This window comes from Euphorbia lathyris, chromosome 4 (genome assembly GCF_963576675.1).
Source record: "Euphorbia lathyris chromosome 4, ddEupLath1.1, whole genome shotgun sequence".
NCBI classification, from domain to species: Eukaryota; Viridiplantae; Streptophyta; class Magnoliopsida; order Malpighiales; family Euphorbiaceae; genus Euphorbia; species Euphorbia lathyris.
This window is the reverse complement of record NC_088913.1, coordinates 2,565,764-2,589,102: the sequence shown is the minus strand read 5'-3', so window position 1 is coordinate 2,589,102 and position 23,339 is coordinate 2,565,764. Positions and strand designations below refer to the sequence as shown.

Here is a 23,339-nt window from a genome sequence, read left to right as displayed (position 1 = left end):
AAAATGATTGAAGAAGCCTTAGAATATAAAAGGTTGGTTTCCACCAATGAAGAACAAGCAACAAGAAATGTTCCTTTCACAGAAGAAATCATGAATAAACCTCTCCTCAAGAATTTCAAGATGCCTATACTAGCCACTTATTCAGGAAAATATGATACACATGACTATATGCAGAATTATAAAGTTGTGATGTTGTTATATGGATGGGAAGATGCCATAATATGTCGAGCATTTTCACTCACTTTAACAGATCATGCTCGTACATGGTTCAACAGTTTGAAAGAAGGATCCATCTCTAGCTTTGATCATCTAAGAAAAGAATTCATAAATGTTTTCATCATTAACACTAATAGAAGAAAGATGCAACGTATATTCTTACCATAAAACAAAAGGAGAGAGAAAGCTTAACTATATAGAAAGGTTTCGTGCTACAACCTTGGAGATTCATGATAGTCAAGTTAGAATGACAGTTATAGGAGTCTTTCAAGTATATTTCTTATGATGAACCTTCCACCATGGAGATTTCTTCAACCGAGCTAATAAATTCATCCTTTTTAAAGATGTTACGAGGAATATCGTCGAAAAAGGATAAAAAGAAGAAGGAAAGGGATGAAGTTGATGATGGATGAAAGAGGAATGGAAAAGAGAATGAAACAAATCATGAACCAAAGTTAAGATATGAAAATTTCAAACCTTTATTTCAACCTCGTTCTAACATCCTAACAGCTATAGAAGGTTCTGGAATCCTTACATTCCCTCCCAAAGCCAATAGAATGATGGGAAAAATTGTAGATGCTTATTGTCGATTCCACAAAACTCATGGTCACTCTACCAACATATTTAGAGATTTGATGAATGAAATAGATTCATTGGTGCGACAAAGTAAACTCGCCATATTTGTTTATGTAGAAAGTTGGAGAGGGGAAAGACCTCAATACTCAAAAGGAGAAAGAAACACTGAAAATAGAGAAAATGATGTTCGAAGATACACAAAACAAAGAGAAGACAAGAAAGATAAAGCTCCAGCCTTTGATAAGAAGTTAACTCATCCAATAATAAACGTTATTTCTAGAGGGGAGACTTTAGCATGAGAATCCTCTCCATATAGAAAAGCTTATACAACAGAAACTTATGAAGTTAATAATGTGACGAAAGTTCAAGAAGAAGAATCCATAGCTTTTACCTGATCAAGGAAATGTGGTTATACCTCGTGATGATACAATGGTCATTTGCGCTATAATAATGAAATTCCTAGTATAGAGAGGGAGAGAGTCCTGGTGGATAATGGAAGTTCTGTCAATCTTGTTTGTTAGAATTGTTTTGAGAAAATGAATTTGCCTTTGGACAGACTAAAGAAAGTTCCAGATCCACTTTTTAGTTTTTTAGGGAAACCTTCTCAATAGCAGGGTCAATTCAATTCAGCTACCAATCACCTTGGGTGAAAAACCTCCTAATGTTATAAGGATGGAAAACTTCATGATAATTAAAACTGTATCTCCAGTCTATAATGTGATCCTTGCAAGACCACTACCTAATGACACGAGGACTGTGCTTTCTTCAAGCTACTTATTGATGAAGTTTCCTACACCCAAAGGCATATGGCAAGTGTGAGGAGATCAGAAAAAACGCCAGAAGCTACTATGTCTCCTCCATTAAAAGAAAGCATGTTATGAATGGAGAAACAATGACAATTTCTGAAGAATCTAAGAATAAGAAAAAACAAAAACCTATTGAAAACCAAATAATTGTTACATATTCAATTGTCACATGTGTGTAGGTAATTTAGCCATCTATTAACCTTCCTTTGGGTTGGATAATATTCATAAGAATAAAAGTATACACATAACTGAATAGATGTTATATAATAAATTAATATACTTAACATTTATATTATATCATGATTTGAAAATTTTGGAACATAATATATATATGCACATAATTACAATTCTAAAAATATTTGAAATATATATTATTCCAAATTAACATAAATTCAATTGGCCAAATTTCAAAATTAAAATTGTTATAAAATTTGAATTTATGGACATTAATTTCATAATAGAGTCAAAACTGAAATATTAATATTTAATAAATACCAAGGTTGTTATAATTTTTTTTTTAACTGAAACATTAATGTAAAGTAACAAATGCCAAAATTGTTACAATTTTTTTAACCACATTAATATAGTGGAATAAGTACTAAAGTTGTTAAAACAAATTGTAATCGAAACATTAGTGTAAATGAATAAATACCAAATTGTTACTAAATATATATTTTTTTATAACTGAAATCAGTAAAACTGAAAAACTTCAAAAAATCTAAAACTATGAAATTTTTGGGATTTAAAAATAACAATACAAACAAAATTTATATCAAAAATTTCAGTTTTGTAATAAAAACAAATCAAATGAAAATTTTACCAAATTAAAATCTACAGACCGATGTTTAAAACCACAAAAAAGAATATCATAAACAGTTACGAATTCAAAATTAGTCAAAAATTGGATCTAAAAGCAAAATCAAACGATTTTTTCAAGTTTAGAAACAAGTGAAAAGAAAACGGTGTAATGAAACCATTAAAAACTCAAAATATAAGAAAACCAACTTAAAATTATTCTTGAAAAATTCATTATTAAATCAAAAAAAAATCACAAATCAAGAAAAAAACTTGCATTTCAACGAATTAAAATATGAGCGGTTCTAATACCAGTTATTGGAATTATATCCATAAATCACGCGACCATAAACTCATGTTAATCCATTAAGATCGAAAACGGAAACGTACCTAAATCATATCACATCGAATTGAAGAGAATAAAAAACATCTTAGGATGATTGATCTTTTAGGCTAAAAGTACCTCGCACATATACACTTGATAAGAGAGATTGTAGATTTAGAATGCTAATGTCATGGGACCATAATCCTTTATTTATATTTATAGAGAAAATTTAATTGTTGTAATTACTATTTTGCCCATTATAGAATTAGAATGCAACTGTGTATCTACACATATTTAAGCTCATATCCATTATATATACCTTAGGTTATTAAACTAAATTAGATAACTTAACAGATTAATATATGACATTAAACTAAATTAGATAACTTAACAGATTAATATATGACAGATCATGATTTACTATATTATATATGTAAAACTCATATTATGAATTTTAATCCAACAAATTTCACTACAAATCGTCATTGAAATATGTAGTATGTCCTGACATTGGAAGTGAATAAACCTACTCTTACCTAAACTTTATACTACAAACGAAAGTGTATATATATTTTAATTAGGATCATATTTTATTGATTCAATAACCAATATATTCCATTTCTTTAATTTATACCTATATTAAAAATCAAACTGTATTTTCAACTTATTACATCTTTTTATCCTAAAACAAATATAAGATTTTTATATATATTTAATGAATAAAATAGCAAAATAAAAATAAAAATAAAACAATCATAATAACATTCTAACAACAAAAGGTAAAATAGAACAAGAGATTTCTCGTATTAAAATTTAAAAAGCATTGAGTGTTGATCTCTTTTTTTTTTTGCAAGCTCTTGCTTTGACTTGTTATTGTTTCGCTTGACACGAGTAAAGCTTGGTTCATGGAATTGAGTTCCATTTTCTGTAATATATTCTACCAGAAACGCAACATCAGCAACATGAATTAGCTACCCATACAATATGTCAATCATGTTTTTAACATCTGACTCCACAAATAATATAGTGAAGTCTGTCTTTACTGTAATTTGAAGACATTCCCCTCAACGTTGCTGCTTTTGCTCCTTCGGTTCAGACATGGACCTAACGGAATCCAATAGTCAACATAACTTGCCCTTTCTCGTCTCAGATTATCGCTCCACCACTAGGGGTGTGCATGGTCCAGTTTAATCTGAAAATCAAATCGAACCAAATTGGACCAAACCGAATTACTTGTATTTTTTAGGACCGAACCAAACCAAATTATAATTCAGTTTGGTCTGGACCGAATCAAATTATTTCAGTATGATTTAGTCCGGTTCATGTTTGGACCGAACAGACATTAGAGACCTAGTGTTACTTCAATACTTCTTTCGTATTAATATTCCACATAGACATGCGGCAAAAGAAAGAAATCAGAAATAATAAAGAGAGGAGAAACATGTTTAATTGTTTTACTTTTGTACATATAGTTAGTTAATTATTTTACAACCCTAAAACTAAAAGTAGTATATATATTGTATTTCAGTTCGGTTTTAGATCAACTCGAAAATAAAACTATCTTAAAAATGAGGATCGAACCAAATCGAAATTCGGTCCGATTTGGTCCTATTTTTTCGATCTTTAGGTTTTTGATTCGGTTATAGTCATCCCTACTCACCACCACAGACTTCTCCATCCTGACTGAACGAAGCATCAACATTCATTTTAAGTTTCGTAGATGGAGGGGGCTGCTATTTCACCAGCAAGAATCTTGTTTAACGTTATCACCAACTCTTGCCACTGAAGTCCGTTCCTTTACTAGAGACTCGGTTCAAACAACACAATTTCCGATTTCTCCCCTCTTTCTATCTCTGAATCTCCTGATCGGACATGGTTTTATTTTTTTGGAATAAATAATATCTTAATTTTGAAATTTTATTTTTGTTTGCTCACATTGTTTACATGTAAAGAATCATTTTTATATTTACAAAACTTGCAATGTAATTCTTACATATCCAAGAAAATCATTTTAGTGAATTTTTTATGGTAGCTACTTATCATTTGAGTTGTATTTTTATTTATTTAAATATTTTCATGTCTTTATGAATTTTTAATACATGCATATATTAAAGAATGAGTTGTATATAATATATATACTCCATATTTAAATATTTATTTTCTTCAAAAAAAGAAAGAATCTTTAAAAATATTTCTTATATAGAAAATATTACAAACATATTAATAACTAATATGGTAATATAATATTCTAAAAGCATTGACCAATTCAAAATAATTGACAAATCTGGACCCCACCGATTCAATGTGCATACGTGTCAATTTATTATTGGTGCGACCATATGAATTGGAACATTCTAAAAATTTGTGATTTTTCTTAATGGGACCCATCAGTCACATTCATACATTAATGTTGTTTATTTTACGCTATTAATAGCTCATAATGTGATTTATTTTAGAGAAAATTACATAGAAATTCATATTTTAAAAACCATTTACGAGTCATAGTTTTAAGGATAAATTACACTCATGGCCACTGAACTTTACACATTTTCACATTATGACCACTGAACTTCATTTATTTCCAGTATAGCCACTGAACTTTACACTTTTTTTATCATCGGTGACCACTCAATTTTAACTAACTTATCAAAATGAATGTTAATGATTGTTAACGACCTCAAAATGAAAATATTCAAAAATTAAAGTTGTCCAGAACGAGGTTTACCATGAACCCACTTTTTTTATTTTCGAAAATCACATTTTTGGGAGTTTTCTCTCTCTAAAAATTCATTTTCTCTCTCCCAACCAAACAACACTTAAATGACCTCAAAACGAAAATATTCAAGAATTAAAGTTCCTTAGAATATTATTAACGCTTTGAATTTTTTATTTTTAGCCGTCAACGGTCGTTTTGAGGCGTTGAGTGGCCACCGGTGCTAAAAAGTGTAAAGTTCAGTGGCCATACCATACCGGGAAGAAATGAAGTTCAATGACCATAATGTGAAAATGGGTAAAGTTCAGTGGCCATAAGTGTAATTTACCCTAGTTTTGGATTATATCAAACTAGTTAAAATCAGTACTTTTTATATATTTAAAATTTAGAATTTATAAATTACAAATTTAGAATATATTTTCTACGATTTATGGTTTATGAATTAGAATTTAGACTTTTTAAATTATGATTTAAATCATAATATATAGAAAATAATGCCATATTAAGAATTAAGTTTGGTAATATGATTCATTTGTAATTTTGTACTTAATTATAATATTCATGTAATTGACCCTCTATTTTAAGCCGCTATTAATCAATGTTTTCATATCTGAACGGACCGACCGGTTTGACTAGAACCCGACTAGGTTAAACCGATTTGGATCGGGTTGAATTTGTTAATCTTCAATAATACAGTAAGAATTGTGGTTAATACGGGACTCGTCGGTCTAACCGAGGTTTGGATGATTCCGATTTTGTAATTTTATTAAAAAAATTAATTAAAAAATAGTAAAAAAATGTGAAAAAATCTTAACATTCTGAATATGTACAAATGTTGTTCCCCCTCTTCAGATTCTAGAGTTGTATAGCTTATGATATGGTAAATAATGTCATTTGGATCTTAAAAGTCCATGGCCTACTTTTAGGCCGGCCAATTTAGGGTTCCCAAAAGGTATTCAGAAAAGGATCAAAGTTTCGGTCATCAAATATATGCTAAAGCTATTTGGAGAGAGAATGTAGATTCTGGATCAATACGACGATGATACGTGTATCTAGACTGAATCCCAAATCATTATAAATAGGAGCTTAATTCAAAGAGAAAGGTACTCAATTCTATACACTCAAACTCATTATATATTCTTCAAGCTTTGTATTTCCATACTAACTTAGGTATCGGAGAGGGTCTGCCGGTCTCCGGCCCCCTATCTAACTGTGTGTTGTTTTAAAGGTCTTGAGACGTTATATTCTGATATTCCGATATCAGCTTATATTCATTTTTTATGTATATTAATTTATAAAAACAATTTTAAATTAATTATACATATAATTAATATACCGATAATTAATTTCATTTTTTTGGACGAGCGATGGCGAAAGAACGGGAGCGTGCGAAGCCAAGGACGATGGCGGTGCTGGGCGGTGCTGGCGGCCGTTCGACGCAGGGAGGGGCGAATCGGGCGGCTGGGATGGCTCTGGCGTCGGATCTTACGCCGGAGGGAGAGGGGGATGAGAGATCGGCCGGGTCTCCTAGGAATAGGCGGGGGAGCGGAGAGCGGGTGAGGGATCGCTCTAGGGAGCGGGGGCGGCCGGTTCGCCACGGGGGTGAGGGGCTCGATTCGGCAGGAATTATCGTCGGTGAAGGGGACTGGGGGTCGGCAGGGATTAGGGATCGTATAGATCCGGATGCGGAGCAGGGTCTTGTGGGGGGTGGTCTGTATAGTGCAGATCCGCCTGGGGTGCGGGCGCCGATTCAGGCCGCGCAGGCCGCGAAAGCCACGCAGGTCGCGCAAGCCGCGCTGGCCGCGCATGCCGCGGGAAGGCTGACTTCGGGCCCTGTTTCAGGGGACTTGGGCAAACTTTGCCCAGGTGATGGTGCGGATGAGGGATTTACTGCCGCAGGGATGCCGACAGTAGTGATGGAAGGCCGAGCGAGGGATCAGGATATGGCCCCTAGCCCTAGTGCTATCCCGTGATAGAAACAAATTGGGGATACAATTGATAATCGTATTTTTAAGAATGATTGGGGGAATTCTTTCTGGAGAGATAAGGTGTTGGGGGTGGTCGAGGAGGAACCCATGATGGAGGAAGACATTATCGAGGATGAGTCTGAGGAATTCTTTTCCGACTCTGATATTGAGGATGGAGAACAAGAGGACCCGCTGTGTCCTAAGATCCGTCTTTCCTCTGAAGACAAGCGTGTCCTAAGATCCAAGTGGAAATTAGCCTTATTGTCACTGTTCTTGGGAAAAGGATTAGCTTTAATTACTTTGCCCCAGAGGATCCAGGCACAATGGACGAAGAAAGGGAAGGTTTCCATTACGGACCTGGAGAATGACTATTATGTCATTAAATTTACCAGAGCAGAGGACTTTAATGCAGTTGTTAATGGTGGCCTTTACATCATTTCCAATCATGTATTGGCAATAAGGCCATGGGTTCCAAATTTTAACCCTCATGACTGCTCGGTTAATAGGATCCTTACTTGGGTTAGATTCCCAGGTTTGCCTATTGAATACTACAACGAGAGATTCCTTAATAAAATTGGAGGCCTAGTTGGGAAAGTTCACCACGTAGACAAAACTACCGTTGGGGCAGTGAGAGGCAAGTTTGCCAGGGTTTGTATCGATATTGATCTTGCGAAACCTCTTCTGTCTAAATTCTGAAATTCAGAATAAGGTCCTTCATATTGAATACGAAGGCATCCACAATATCTGCTATGAGTGTGGCATGTTTGGCCATACTTATGATGGCTGTCCTAATAGAAGGAAGATGGTTGAGGAGGTGGTGGTGCCTAACATAGGTAGAGCTGAGGAGAATCAAGGTGAAGGGAAGAATTTTGGCCCATGGATTCTGGCCAAAAGGTCGGTCAGAAGGGAGCCACGAGCAAATGCTGCTCGGAATCAATCGCCAGACATCAGTAAGGAGATGAACTCTCTTCAAATTTCTCCTGAGATCAAGGTTAAGCCCCCTGACATCAAGAATGGTGCTGGTGTGGAGGCTGCTTCCGGATCAGGGTCAAGATTCGGAGTCCTATCTCTTGAGGATGGACAGGATCCGGAGGTATCCAATGAGCATATGGAGTTAAGCATGCCTGGCCTGGAATCTGCCGAGCCAGCTACCATCCTAGGCGACTCTATTAATCCTCTTTTTGACTCCAATGTTGTTGCCAAGGGGAGCTCCCAGAACATTGGCTCAACAGGAAGAGTGATGACTAATAAGGTTAGTAATTTGAAAACTCTTGTTGATATCCCAATAGGAAAGAAGATAGGAGTCAATAAGTTGAATATGAAGAAACCTAAAGCTAACCCTAAAAAGAACCATAGTTCTGTGGACTCTTGGGATAAAATGGGGCCTGCTGGCACCTCTTCTAGGCTCTCAGGAGCCCCGAATAAGTACCTGGTCTAAGGTTGGGGCCTGTGATCAGTAGTTTTCTTTTCTGATGGACTTCTTTGTTTGGAATGTTAGAGGTGCGGCTAGCAAGGCTACCCGCATCCATGTTAAAGATCTTATTAAGCAATTTAATCCTTCTTGCTTCGCTCTTCTTGAAACCAAGATTAGTGGTTCAAAAGCAGATGAGGTGGTTAGAAAGTTTAAGAATTGGAGTTGTATCAGATCTGAGGCTACTGGTCGGGCAGGGGGGATTTGGCTGTTTTGGAAGCCAGATCGTGTTAATATTGATATTATCAGTATGGATAATCAATTCATTCATAGTAAGGTTTGTTACCCTGCTAATAAACCCTTCTTTGTAACCTTTGTTTATGCCGATCCGGTTTTGACTAACCGAAAAAGGCTGTGGGAATTTCTCTACTCTATAAGTACAAACATGGTGGAGGCTTGGATGGTGGCTGGGGACTTTAATGATATCGCCCTTATGAGTGACCAGAGAGGAGGGGGTAATCATTATGTGAACCGGTGCCTTAATCACAACCAGAATATGGATTTATGCGGGCTGTCTGATCTGGGAGCCGCTGGTCACAAGTTTACTTGGAAAAGGAATAGCGTGTTTGTTCAGTTGGACAAAGTTTATGTGAATGTTGCTGCGATTTATAGATTTCCTGAGGTGAACGTTCTGAATCTTCCTTTTCGTCATTCTGACCATTGTCCTATCCTCGTTAAGCTGATTAAAGGTCATCGGCTTAAAGGGAATAGACCTTTTAGGTACCTTGTTGCCTGGGATTCCCACCCTGATTTCAAAATTTTTGTCAAGGACAATTGGCAACCTCATTCTAATATTCTCCTAGCCGCTGAGGGGTTTAGAAGGAATGTGGTGGATTGGAATAAAAACATCTTTGGCCATATTATCAGAAGGAAAAGTAAACTTTTAAGAAGAATGGAAGGCATTCAACGCTGTTTGGAGATCCGTTTTGATCACAGTCTGAATTGTCATCTTAGATCTCTCCAGAACGAGTTGGAAGCTGTGCTTAGACAGGAAGAGCTTCTTTGGTTTCAGAAATCTAGAAAGGCTTGGATTAAGGATGGTGACCGGAATACCAGGTTTTTCCACCTTTCTACTATTATTAGGAGGCAGAGGAATCGGATCGATGCTATTAAAGATTCCAAGGGTGATTGGGTCTATGAGGATGAAGATATTCATCGCCTGGCCCTTGACTTCTATAAATACCTTTTTAAAGAGGATGAGGTTGATCTGGATAAAGCCCTCTCTGGGATTTCCTTTCCTAGGCTGGAGGAGGATGCTATTAAGGAAGCTTTCCATCCTATTGACCAGAAAGAAATTGATATGGCTTTCTCTAGTATTGGAGCTACTAAGGCTCCGGGGATTGATGGTATTCTGGCCAGTTTTTACCATAAGCACTGGGAAACTGTGAAAGAAGGCATTTACAATTTTGTTAAAGGTGTTTTCGGTGGTTCCAACGATATTAGGCTGGTGAATAAAACCCTCATAGTTCTTATCCCAAAAGTTGATAAACCTTCCTCCTTTTTACAAATGAGGCCTATTAGTCTTTGCAATGTGTTATACAAAGCTATAACTAAAATCGTGGCAAATAGACTCCAGCGTATTCTTCCTGAGATTATAAGCCGGAATCAGGGCAGTTTTGTTCCTGGCAGGCAAATGATGGATAATGTGGTTATTGCCCAGGAGTTGGTTCACTCCATGAAGATAAAGAAAGGGAATAAAGGGATTGTGGCGCTCAAGCTGGATCTGGAGAAAGCTTACGACCGTTTAAACTGGAGCTTTCTTCTAGATAGCTTAAAGAGAGCTGGTATCCCGGATAGTTGGAGGAATCTGATTGAGGATTGCATTTCTTCTCCTGTTTTTCAGGTTCTGATCAATGGAGATATGTCTGATGAGTTCTCTCTAGGGGCATCCGTCAAGGGGATCCTATGAGCCCTTTCCTCTTTGTTATTGCTATGGAGAGGTTATCTCACCTGATCTAAGAGGCTGTTAATAAGGGGACTTTACATCATGTTTCCATCAACAAGTTCTGCCCTCCTATTACCATTTGTTCTTCGCTGACGATGTTATGATCTTTGTGGAAGGGAATGAGGAGCAAGTTGGTGTGGTTATGGATATCCTTAATTGTTTCTGCGCTGCTTCCGGCCAGAAGATCAACATTCATAAATCTCGGATGCTTTGCTCTAAGAACATGAACAAAGGTTTGTGTAAAAGGCTAAGTGATTTATCTGGTATTCCTCTTACTCACTCTTTGGGTAAGTATCTAGGGATCCCCCTCCATAGCGACAGAGTTTCCAAATCCTCTTTTAAAGAGACTCTGGATAAAACTAATGGGTTGTGTGCTAGTTGGAAAGCTAATTCTCTTTCCCTGGCTGGCCGTCTTACTTTAATTCAGTCTGTCAATTGTGCGGCCCCTAATCATATCATGCAAGCCTGCAGACTGCCTGAGCCTGTTCTCAATGAGCTTGGAAAAATTAACCGGCGCTTCCTCTGGGGTGATTCTGGAGAGGGGAAAAAGATTCACCTGGTTCCTTGGAAGGAGGTCTGCCAGCCGAAGAGTAAGGGGGGTCTTGGAATTAGACAAGCTAAGGACAATAACAAAGTCTTATTAATGAAGCTCCTCTGGAGAATGTGGCAATGCCCCTCCTCTCTTTGGGTTTTGTCTTCTCTGTGGTAAGTATAGAAAAGAAAAAATCTTTGGGGGCCCTAAGGAGAGAGTTGTCAATTGTTCCTTCCTCTGAAAAGGGCTTAGCGCTGTGTTTGCTGAGTTCTGCTCAGGGGTTGGTCTGGGGGTGGGTAATGGCAAGTCCATCAGCTTTTGGAATGATATCTGGATAAGAGACAAACCGTTAATAGAAGTGTGTAGATCCCCCCGCCTTATAATACCCGTAATTGGAGGATTGCCGACGTGGTGGACTCTGAGGGGGACTGGATTTGGTCTAAGTTTGATACCTTCTTTAGCCTGGATACTCTCCTCATAATTAGGGGAGTGAAGGTTAGTAATCAGGAGGAAGACAAGGATAGGCATTGCTGGGCCTTGACCAACAATGGTGCTTATTCCTGCAAATCGGCCTTTGAAGCTTTTACTCTTAATAGGTCTGATCCTCTCTCTAGTACTTGGAAGTCCATTTGGGCCCTTAGAGTCCCTTACCGTATTAGGAGTTTCCTGTGGATGGGAGTTAAGGACAGGTTGCTTACTAATTCGGATAGGCACAGAAGGCATTTAGTGGATTCAGGAGCTTGCAGTAGATGCAGAGGCCATGTTGAAACTTTGTGCCATGCTCTTAGGGACTGCTCTAAGAGTAAAGAGGTGTGGAAGAAAATTCTTCCTCACCACATTCTCTCTCCCTTCTTTGCCCACTCTGAGAATGACTGGTTCTCTGATGGTGTTAGTGGGATTTTACTGGCTAACTTGGAGCATGGTGACATTTTCTTTGCTATCATCTGTCACCAAATTTGGAAGTGTAGGAACGAGGAGATTTTTGGTGATAAAACTACTTTTATTCCCAACCTTTCTGAGTTTTTCTCAAAAAAACTTTCTATTATTACTGAGAGTTTCAAAGGGGATTCCATTGCCATGGCTACCCAGAAAAGAGAGGTCCACCTCGTTGGATGGAGCAGGCATAGAGATGGGGTGGTGAAGTTGAACACGGATGGCTCTTGTCTTTTCAATAGGAAGATTGCGGCCGGAGGGGTTTTAAGAGATAGGGGTGCCTGGCTTTCTGGGTTCACCCAGAATCTGGGATTGGGCTCTTCCTTTTCTGCGGAGCTTTGGGGTATTCTCTCTGGTATCAAGCTTTCCAAGAGTCTGGGTGTTAAGAAGTTATCCGTGGAGTCTGATAACTTGGAGGCCATCAATATGATTTGTGATAATCATGCTATTTGTCTGAATAGCCGCAACCTCGTCAAAGCTATTAAAAGGCTTAGTTCTTCCTTTGAGTCCTTAAAGTTCAGCCACATTTTCAGAGAGCAAAATCGGGTCGCGGATCGCTTGGCGGCAGCTGGTCATGAAGGGATGTTAGGCGTTACTACCCTTTCTGTTCCTCCTATCTTTCTTTCTTCTCTACTTCTAGAGGATAGGATTGAGGTTAGCTTTCCTAGACTGATCCCAGGTTAGGTTTTTTCTTTCTTTGTTTTTTTCTTTCTCGTTTCTACCAAAAAAAAATTTAATATACGGATAATTTGTTGTGGTGTTTGTTTTGTTTTTACTTTCTTTTCCCTACTAATATACGGATAAAATCAAATTTGACTCTAATATTTTTGAAAAAAATGCAGAGTTATCCCAATGTATGAAATTATAAATTTAACCCTAATATTTTTAAGGGGGTGTTTGGTAGCTTCTTTTCGACCTCATGTTTGCTTTTTCACTTTGAAAATGAGAGTTTAAGGTGTTTGGTTAGACACCATATGTTTGCCTTTTGTAGCCGAAAAGTAGCTTTTTATAAAAGCAGAGAATCCCTGTTTTTTAGAACAGCAGCCTTTTCAAACAGCAAACAGCAAACCGTAACAGGAAACAACAAACAGCAACAGCAAACAGCAGGTAAAACAAACGGACCCTACGTAAGATCAATTCTAACCCTATGTTACCGAAATTTTGAAAAAGTTAGTTTGACTATTATTTTACTGTCAGTTCAGACTTCCAAAGAAAATTGAGGTTATTTCGTATATTTTTTTATTAGTTATTTATTTTTTTTTGTAGGATTTTTATTAGTTATTTATAATTATATTAGTAACACGGTAAACATTTTAGATACTTTAATAAAAAAATATTATGATTAATAGATTTTTTGTCACTGTACATTAAATATTTTATATATTTTTTCTCAATTTTTTTATCTGATATATAATTGATGTTTGGATAGTATAAACGACAGTTAAATAACAATTAAACCAGTATTTTCAAATTTTTAATTACATAAGACTAAAATTCATCACGTTTGAAAATATTATGGCTTAATTTGAACCATTTCTATTTCATTAAAACCGTTAAAATCAAATTTGATTAGTATCCTATTAATTTATTATGAATGAAGTAACTCACGGCTCAAATATAAATTCGGTTTGATGTCCTATCGTTACTATATTGCCATTAATATTTGTGCAATAGTTAATTTTATTTTTTATCAAAAAAAAAAATAGTTAATTTTATTTTTCAAATAAAATTCTACATTTTTACCGAGAATATTCTAGAACTTTTTTTGTTTAAATAGTAATTTTTCCGTAATCGGACACTAATCACAATTAAAATTCGCTTAAAACACAAATTCCCTTCCGCCTCCAGTATATATCTATTTTATATCTTTCTTCTCCGCTTAATCTCCAGATTCTCCACCAAATCGTCGGCGGCGGAGGCGGCGACGTAACTATGTCGAAGTTCCCAGCGCCTCCGCAACCGCCACAGGCTCATCCGCGACTCCGCCCTCTCTCAAAGCAGAAGTCATGGTCCCCTGACTTCGAACGGGAAGAAGTATGGCTCAGGCGTAAGTTAGATTACCGCTCCGCTAAACACCGCCGAGACCGCCTCTGTAGCAAGAGCGTCACAGACGGAGACCTTGACGAGCTGATAGGATGCATAGAATTAGGATTCGAATTTGAATCTAACTCGCCGGAATTGGATCCGAAATTGTCCGATACTTTTCCAGCCTTGGAATTATATTGTGCTGTTAAGAAACAGTACGATACTACTTTATCGAGATCGGCGTCGTCTTCTTCGATGGTTTCTGATTGCGATAGTGTGAGCTCTACTTCGTCCATGTTCGAATTAGGTATGGATTTATTTAGGAGTTTTCAGGCTCCGTCGGAGTTTTTTTTTTTTTTTTTTCTTTTTATCATCGAGATTCAAATAGTTTGGTTTCCGATTGTGTTTTGTATAGGTGAAGATCCGGCGACGGTGAAGGCGAAACTGAAGCAATGGGCCAGAGTGGTGGCTTTTTCGGCGCGGCAACGTGTCGGCAAACCGACCGGAGGATGAAATTCTCTCTCCCTTTTTATTTTGCTTTAGCTACAATTATTCTTTTATAGAATATAAATTCTTTGGAATTAAATATTTAGTGTTCATACAGATTTTTTTCATCAAAATTTAAAGAAATTTTGCATACATGTGAAAACTAAGTAATAGAAATAATATTAACGAAGAAACATTTTTTGTGGAAATGAAAAAACAATTTTATCAATTGAAAATAACTACAAACATTTGTTCATACAAAAACTCTTTCTTTTCGTGAGAAGCTATGGAATTCTGTTGTTTTTATAAAAAAAACCTAGAAGTTGTTGCTTTTAAAACTTAATCAAATATTGTATTTTTTGTAGTTTTGTGTAAAATATTAAACGTTTTTCGAAGAGTTAAAATAAACATTTTCTGAATAAATTAAAATTGAATGATTATTTTAAAATAACCATAAAAATTCAATGATGAATGTGCTGCATATAACTTAAGAAAATATAGCAACAGAATAGATTTATTCATAGTTATTGGCCTGCTTCCTTAAAAGTTCGAATTCGACCCGACTCACCCTTATATATAGACCTGTCCATGGGTCGGGCCGGATCGGGCTCGGGCCGGACCAGTCGGTTTTTAAGTAAAAATGCTCAGTTCAAGTTCAGCCCAGCCTACAATTAATTTAGGCGGGTTCGGGCCGGGCTGGGCTCGGACTTAAAAATCAAATCCCGAGCCCAACCCATATAAGCCCACCTAAATATATATATATAATTGTTAATTATAAAAAAATAAATATTATACTTAAAAATAAATATTTAATATATACAGGAATTTTCACATGCACCTTAATGAGCAAGTGAATTTGTTCATTCATCGTTAGATATAGGTTTATTAAATCTAAGCCTCAGAATGCTTTGAATATCCACCTTAGGATTCTAATAAGCTTAGATCTAACGGTGAATGAGTAAATTCTACATGCTCATTAAGGTGCATGTGATCAAGACTGGTAATATATAAATATATATTTATTAATTAATATTAATAAGCGGGTCGGGCTGGGCCGGCCCGTGTTATTTTTATTAATCCTAAGCCCGTCCAAAAAATAGGCGGGCTTTGGCGGGCCTGGGCCGGCCTGGGCCGATGAACAATTTTTATTGTCCAAGGGACACAGGCCTGGGCGGGCCGGACGGGTACCCGGGCCCGTGGACAGGTCTACTTATATATAATCTTAAGTTAATTATATAGTTAGAGAAGAAATTAGGATAAATAAGCCGAAAATATAAACAATTTAAGAGTGAGGAATAATGAAAGATAAAATTCATATGAAGTGTTTGTTAAAAGCGATATAGAAGGTGTGATAGAAATAAGAAAAATGAACATGTTTATTTAAGAGAGATGAACGTAAGATAAGGGATGGATAGTCCATTATCCCACCAAAGTTATATGAAGGAATTCTGAATATTAAGCATCTGGTATTTTATGTCACGTGGAGGATCCCAAATTTTCATTTGGACACGTGTATTATGACCATACTTAATAATTAAAATAGTAGAATCTCTTATAATATGTGTGAATCCATGTTACATATGACAAAATATGTACGGAAGGTCATCCATTTGACATGGAGAACCGAGTGCTTCTAATAATTTTCCTATACCAAGAGAGGGGAGGCAAGATACGGAGATAACTTTTTAGATGGAAAAGTCTAGTTTGTCCATCAAATTTTATTATTTATTCCATTTATTATATTTTAAAAATTTAGTAGAGTTTCTAAATATTTCTCAAATTAATTTTAATTTTTGAACTTTTGAAAGCTTAAGTTTGCCCAATATATAATGAAATTAATTAAAATTAATCTATCCTCTTAAATATATTAGTTATTCTATTTTTCGTGTTTTGAAAATTTAGTATAATGTTTCAAGTATTTCTCAGTTAATTTTAATTTCTGAACTTTCAAAAGCTTAACTTTGTATATATATTATTATAGTATCAATGTGAAATGAAACTAATAAAATTTAATATATTTTCTTAAATATATTAGTTATTCCATTTTTCGGTATTTTGAAAATTTAATACCGTGTTCCAAATATTTCTCAAGTTAATTTTAATCTTTGAACGTTTGAAAACATAAATTTGCCTATATATTATTGTAGTATCAATGTGGAATGAAATTAATTAAATTTAATCTATCCTCTTAAATGTATTAGTTATTCATTTTTTTTTTGTGTTTTGAAAATTTAGTACAGCGTTCCAAGTATTTCTTAAGTTAAAAGGATGATTAAATTTAATTAATTTCATTCCACATTGATACTATAATAATATATGGGTCTATTTAAATTTAGATAAGAGTAATAAAATAAAATGTATTATTTTATATCTATCTAAATCTTACCTGGGATAATACGTTATCCTATCTTATTTTTGTGCATTTAACCAAACATGGGATGATATGTTATCCTATCTTACTTTTTATCTTTATCATAATCTTTTATCTTTACCTCTATCCTAACCATTATCTATATCACTATCGCCATGAAATACCAAACACCCCCTAATTATTATTTGAGGTATTGGCAGTTCTATGCATTTCAGTGCTTTTTTGTTTCACATTATTTTTATTTTTATTTAAGAGATATATTGGAATAAAATTGCTTATTCACTGGATTGAATTACTTTATTATAATATGATTAGAGAGGTTATGAATTTAAATAAAATTTTTAGTCTAGTGGTTAAGAACATACGTATGACCAGGGAGGTCATGAGTTAGAATCACATGAAGTGCGATGAAGATTTTTTTTTCTTTTCTAATATAAGCGCATTGCGCGCAAATTTAAAAAAAAATTAGTTTATTATTTGGTTTAATATATTTAATTTATTTTGAGTTTTGTTGAATTAATTAATTAAAGTTACTTTTTTTTGTATTTTATTGTTCATAATTATAGTTTAAATTTAATTTTTTTTATTACAAATAAATTAGTTGGATGGAATGGGTTAGAATTGAAAATTAAGGGGTGTTTGTGTACTCGTTTCTCCTTTTATTTGTCTTTTCAGAATTTTATGTGTTTTGTTAAGGAACTACAGTTTGCTTTTTATACATAAAAATTAGTTTTTCTAAAAACAGTGAATTCATGTTTTTTTTTTTGGAAAAGAAGTATTTTCTAACAGCAAACTGTAATAGTAAATAACATGCAAACTAAATGGGTTCTAATTCTTTTTACCTGGCTCAATCCGACTCGAGTTCAATGTAATTATAGTGCAGACTGGGCTGAATTTGGATAAAGTAATTCAGAATAAAATTCGATTAGATTCGGTTTGAATCCAACCCTATCAATATGACATAAAAACATAATCAATGAACTAAAACAATATTATTTAAATATTAAAATGTATTTTTATATTTTTAATTTTATTCTCAACATCTCTTTTCTCTCCTTTTTCTATTATCTAAATTTTTAAAAATATATATATCAACCATGATTCATAAATTATTCATAATAATACTTAAATATCAATTTGTATGTCCTCTACTTAGGGTAGATTAGTATGTGAGATTTATCATTCCATTTTTCTTTATATGTTCGTCATACACTGCTTTACCTCATCATATCAGAGTACATCATCTTTTTTTCTTGAAATACGGACCTAGCCTAACGGGAATCCCAACCAGGTTGGCACCTCCGAAAAGGTAAAGAACCAAATATATAAATGAAGAGATGAAAAAAAGTATGAAATCAGTGTAAAGAATGTTTTAAGAAAATCTAAACATATCCCTACCAAGGGCATTATCTCTAACAAGAAAGGAGCAGAAATCTGGAAGGGTTCTACATTTATAAATCTGAGGCCAGACGTCCATAATTAGCAAGAGCGTCCGCCACTTGATTTCCCTCACTGAACACATGGGAGACAACCACCTGTATATGCGTCATTGAATCTAAACAATTTAACCAATCCACACGCATTGTCTAGGGAATGATCTGTGCACGGGCACGGAAAATTCGAATAACGTAAGTCGAGTCACTTTCAATCTAGAGACGAGTCCATCCACGTGACCTCGCAATCGAAACTGCAAAGATAGCAGCTTGCAATTCCTCCATGTGTACCAAAGCACAATCAAGGTGGGAGGCAAATGACCCAAGAGGACGTCCCTGACTATTTCGAAAAACCACACTGTAACCAGCTCTACCCGAGATCACGGATGCACCAGTGTTAGGTTTAATCCAATCAGACGGAGGGGGCTGCCATCTAACTTCAATGATTTGAGGGGCCCTATGACGACGAGCGTTTAACCCGAGAGTACATCATCTTTAAATTGGTGTTTATGCATAAAAATAAAGAATATATTAATTATGATTGAAATATATATTTAAAAATATTAGATAATAAACATAGGAGACAAGAGAGAAAGAGATGCTCATAATAAAATAAAATAAAATAAAATTTAAATTCAAAATATAAAAATGTATTAGATTTGAAGTATAAAAATAAATTTTAGATATCAAAGTGTAAACATAATAAAAAAGTTAGATATTAAAAACATATTCAACTTCTAAATCTCATTTAATCTCGGGCCAATTTATAAAAAATGACCAAGTTTTGACTAAGTCGGTAATCAAAGATTGATTTATGCTAAATTAGGATAAAATTACATTATTTTAGACATCAAAAACAAAATTACTACTGTCTGTTAATGTTAGGAGAATTTTTATACCTTATCTCTATATTGATCTATCTATACACCCTCGTAAGTAAATATGTAATTTTTTTTTAAATAATTTCAATTAATTTTAGGGAAAATTACACAGAAATTCATCTTTAAAAAACTATTTACAACTATGTCAAGTTATAATCCAAAAGAAGTCTAGAATATATTTTATAGGATTTATGATTTATGAATTGGAGTTTAGAATTTTTAAATTATGATGTAAAATCAAATATATAAAGAATAATGATATATTAAAAATTAAGTTTGGTGATATGCTTTAGTTGTAATTTTATACTTAATTATGATTTTTTTTTTTTGGTAGGGAAAGGAAAGAAAAAAACAAGCAAAGAAACCTAACCCGGGATCAGCCTAGGAAGGCTGACCCCAATCCTATCCTCCAACAGCAGGGAAGAGATAAAAAATGGAGGATTTGAAAGGGTAGAAACACCTAACATCCCCTCATGGCCAGCTTCCGCCAAGCGATCCGCAATCCGGTTCTGCTCCCTGTAGATGTGGTTGAAATTTAAGAACTCGAAGGAAGGGATAAGCCTTAAAATGGCTTTAATAAGATTCTGGTTTTTAAGACAAATAGCCTGGTTATCTGAAATCCCGTTGATCGCCTCCAAGCTATCGGATTCCACCGAAAGCCTCCTAACCCCCAGGCTAATGGCGAGATTGATACTTGAGAGGATACCCCAAAGTTCCACCGAAAAGGAGGAACCCATCCCCAGGTTATGAGTGAAACCGGCCAGCCAGGCGCCACCAGCATCACGAAGAACACCTCCGGCAGCAATCTTACCATTACTAAGGCAAGAGCCATCCGTATTCAGCTTAACAACCCCTTCGCTAGGTTTGCTCCAACCAACAAGATGGACCTCTCTTTTCTGAGTAGCTCTGACCAGGGGGTCCCCTTTAAAGCTCTCAGTAATAATAGAAAGCTTTTTTTGAGAAGAAATCAGATAGATCAGGAATAAGGACAGTTTTATCAGTAAAGATCTCCTCATTCCTCCACTTCCAAATTTGGTGACAGATTAAAGCAAAGAAAATATCACCATGTTCCATTTCGGCTAATAACTTCCCACTCGCTCCCTCCGAGAACCAGTCAACCTCAGAATGAGTCATAAAGGAAGGGAGAAAGTGGAGAGGAAGAACCTTACTCCACACCTCTCTACTCTTGGGGCCGTCCCTAAGAGCATGGCACAAGGTTTCAACATGGCCACTACATCTACTGCAGGCTCCTGACTCCGCCAAGTGCCTTCTGTGTCTATCCGAGTTAGTGAGCAACCTGTTCTTGACTCCCAGCCAAAGGAAGCTCCTAATATGGTAAGGGATTTTAAGGGCACAGATAGACTTCCAGATATCTAAGGGAGGCTCGTCCCTGTTAGGGATAAAGGCTTCATAGGTCGATTTACAAGAATAAGCGCCATTGTTGGTCAGGGCCCAGCAGTGCTTGTCCTTATCTTCCTCTTGATTACTAATTTTGATTCCTCTCATTTTCAGGAGAGTTTCCAGGTTAAAGAAGGTATCAAACTTTGACCAGATCCAGTCACCCTCAGAGTTCACCACATCAGCAATTTTCCAGCAACGGGTGTAATTAGGAGGGGGGGAATTACACACTTCTATAAGCGGCTTGTCACCAATCCATGTGTCATACCAGAAACTGATGGACTGACCATTTCCCACCTCCAGGCTAACTCCAGTACAGAACTCTGCAAACACAGCATTGAGCCCTTTCCAGAGGAAGGAACAACTGACAACTCTCTCCTTAGGGCCACCAAAAACTTTATCTTTCCAGTACTTACCACAGAGAAGACGAACCCAAAGAGAGGAAGGGCATTGCCACATTCTCCAGAGAAGCTTCATCAAGAGGACTTTGTTGTTATCTCTTGCTTGTCTGATGCCAATGCCCCCTTTGCTCTTCGGTTGGCAGACCTCCATCCAAGGAACCGGGTGAACCTTCCTCCCATTCCCAGATTCTCCCCAAAGGAAACGCCGGTTGATTTTATCAAGATCTTTGAGAACCGGCTCAGGGAGCCTACAGGCTTGCATAATATGGTTTGGAGCCGCACAGTTGACAGACTGGATTAAGGTAAGTCGACCGGCAAGCGAAAGAGAATTGGCTTTCCAACTAGCACACAAACCGTTGGCTTTATCCAGAGTATCTTTGAAAGAAGCTTTAGAGACTCTGTCGCTATGAAGAGGAACCCCAAGATACTTACCCAAGGACTGAGTAAGGGGGATACCGGAGAGATTGCTAAGTCTTCTGCTCAAGCTAATATCCATGTTTTTAGAGCAAAGCATCCGAGACTTCTGGATATTAATCTTCTGGCCAGACGCCATACAGAAGCAATTAAGGATATCCATCACCACACTAATTTGATCCTTTGATCCCTCAACGAAAAGCATCACATCATCAGCAAAGAATAAGTGGGTGATAGGAGGGCAATGTTTATTGATGGAAACGGGGTGGAGAAGACCCTTGCTAACCGCCTCCTGGATCAGGTGAGACAATCTTTCCATAGCAATAACAAACAGGAAGGGGCTCATCGAATCACCTTGGCGAATTCCCCTGGAGGGGGAAAACTCATCTGACATATCTCCATTAATCATAACCTGGAAAGTAGGAGAAGAAATGCAGTTCTCTATTAACTTCCTCCAGTTTTCAGGGATACCAGCTTTAAGCAGACTATCCAGAAGAAAGCTCCAGTTCAAGCGATCATAGGCTTTCTCTAAGTCCAGTTTGAGAGCCACAATCCCTTTTCTACCTTTCTTTATCTTCATGGAATGGACCATCTCCTGGGCAATAACGACATTATCCATCATTTGCTTGCCCGGAACAAAACTCCCTTGATTCTGGCTAATAATATCCGGGAGGATACGCCGGATTCTATTAGCCACAATCTTAGTGATAGCTTTATAAAGCACATTGCAAAGACTGATAGGCCTCATCTGAAGAAAGGAGGAAGGCTTATCAACTTTCGGGATCAGAACTAGGAGGGTTTTATTAACCAGCCTAATATCATTGGAACCACCAAAAACTCCTAACACAAAGTTGTAAATACCTTCTTTCACAACATCCTAGTGTTTATGGTAGAAACTAGCAGGAGTACCATCGATCCCCGGAGCCTTAGTGGAGCCGATACTGGAGAAAGCCCGATCGATTTCTTTTAGGTCAATAGGTTGGAAAGCTTCCTTAATAACTTCCTCCCCTAATCTAGGAAAAGAAATCCCAGAGTGGGCACATATTAAGTCCACTGCATCCTCTTTAAGAGGTCTTTGTAGAACTCGAGGGCAACCCGCTGGATATCTTCTTCCTCAAAAGTCCAAACACCATTGGAATCTTTAATGACATCAATCCTGTTTTTCTGTCTCCTGATAATCGTAGAAAGGTGGAAGAACCTAGTATTCCGGTCCCCATCCTTAATCCAAGCCTTCCTAGATTTCTGGAACCAAAGAAGCTCTTCCTGTCTAAGAACAGCTTCCAACTCGTTTTGAAGGGATCTGAGATGACAGTTAAGATTGTGGTCAAAACGGATCTCCAAACAACGTTGAGTGCCTTCCATCATTCTCCAAAGATTGTTCTTCCTTCTGATAATATGGCCAAAGGTGTTTTTATTCCACCCTTCCACATTCCTCCTGAACCCCTCAACAGCACGGAGAACATCAGAGTGAGGATGCCAATTATCTTTGACAAAGTTCTTAAACTCAGGATGGGAATCCCAATCAACAAGATACCTGAAAGGTCTGTTTCCTTTAAGCCGATTGCCTTTAACCGGCTTAACCAGGATAGGACAATGGTCAGAATGACGGAAAGGGAGGTTAAGCACATTTACCTCAGGGAATCTATAGATC

The 23,339-nt window shown here is 36.3% G+C and overlaps 1 long non-coding RNA gene across 1 annotated transcript; it reads left to right on the top strand.

Annotated features, from left to right (window-relative positions):
* Positions 1 to 14,098: 14,098 nt before the first annotated feature.
* On the top strand, positions 14,099 to 14,941 carry LOC136226903 (uncharacterized). Its single transcript, XR_010687898.1, has 2 exons — positions 14,099 to 14,611; positions 14,720 to 14,941. It is a non-coding gene; the product is annotated as an uncharacterized lncRNA (long non-coding RNA).
* Positions 14,942 to 23,339: the final 8,398 nt, after the last annotated feature.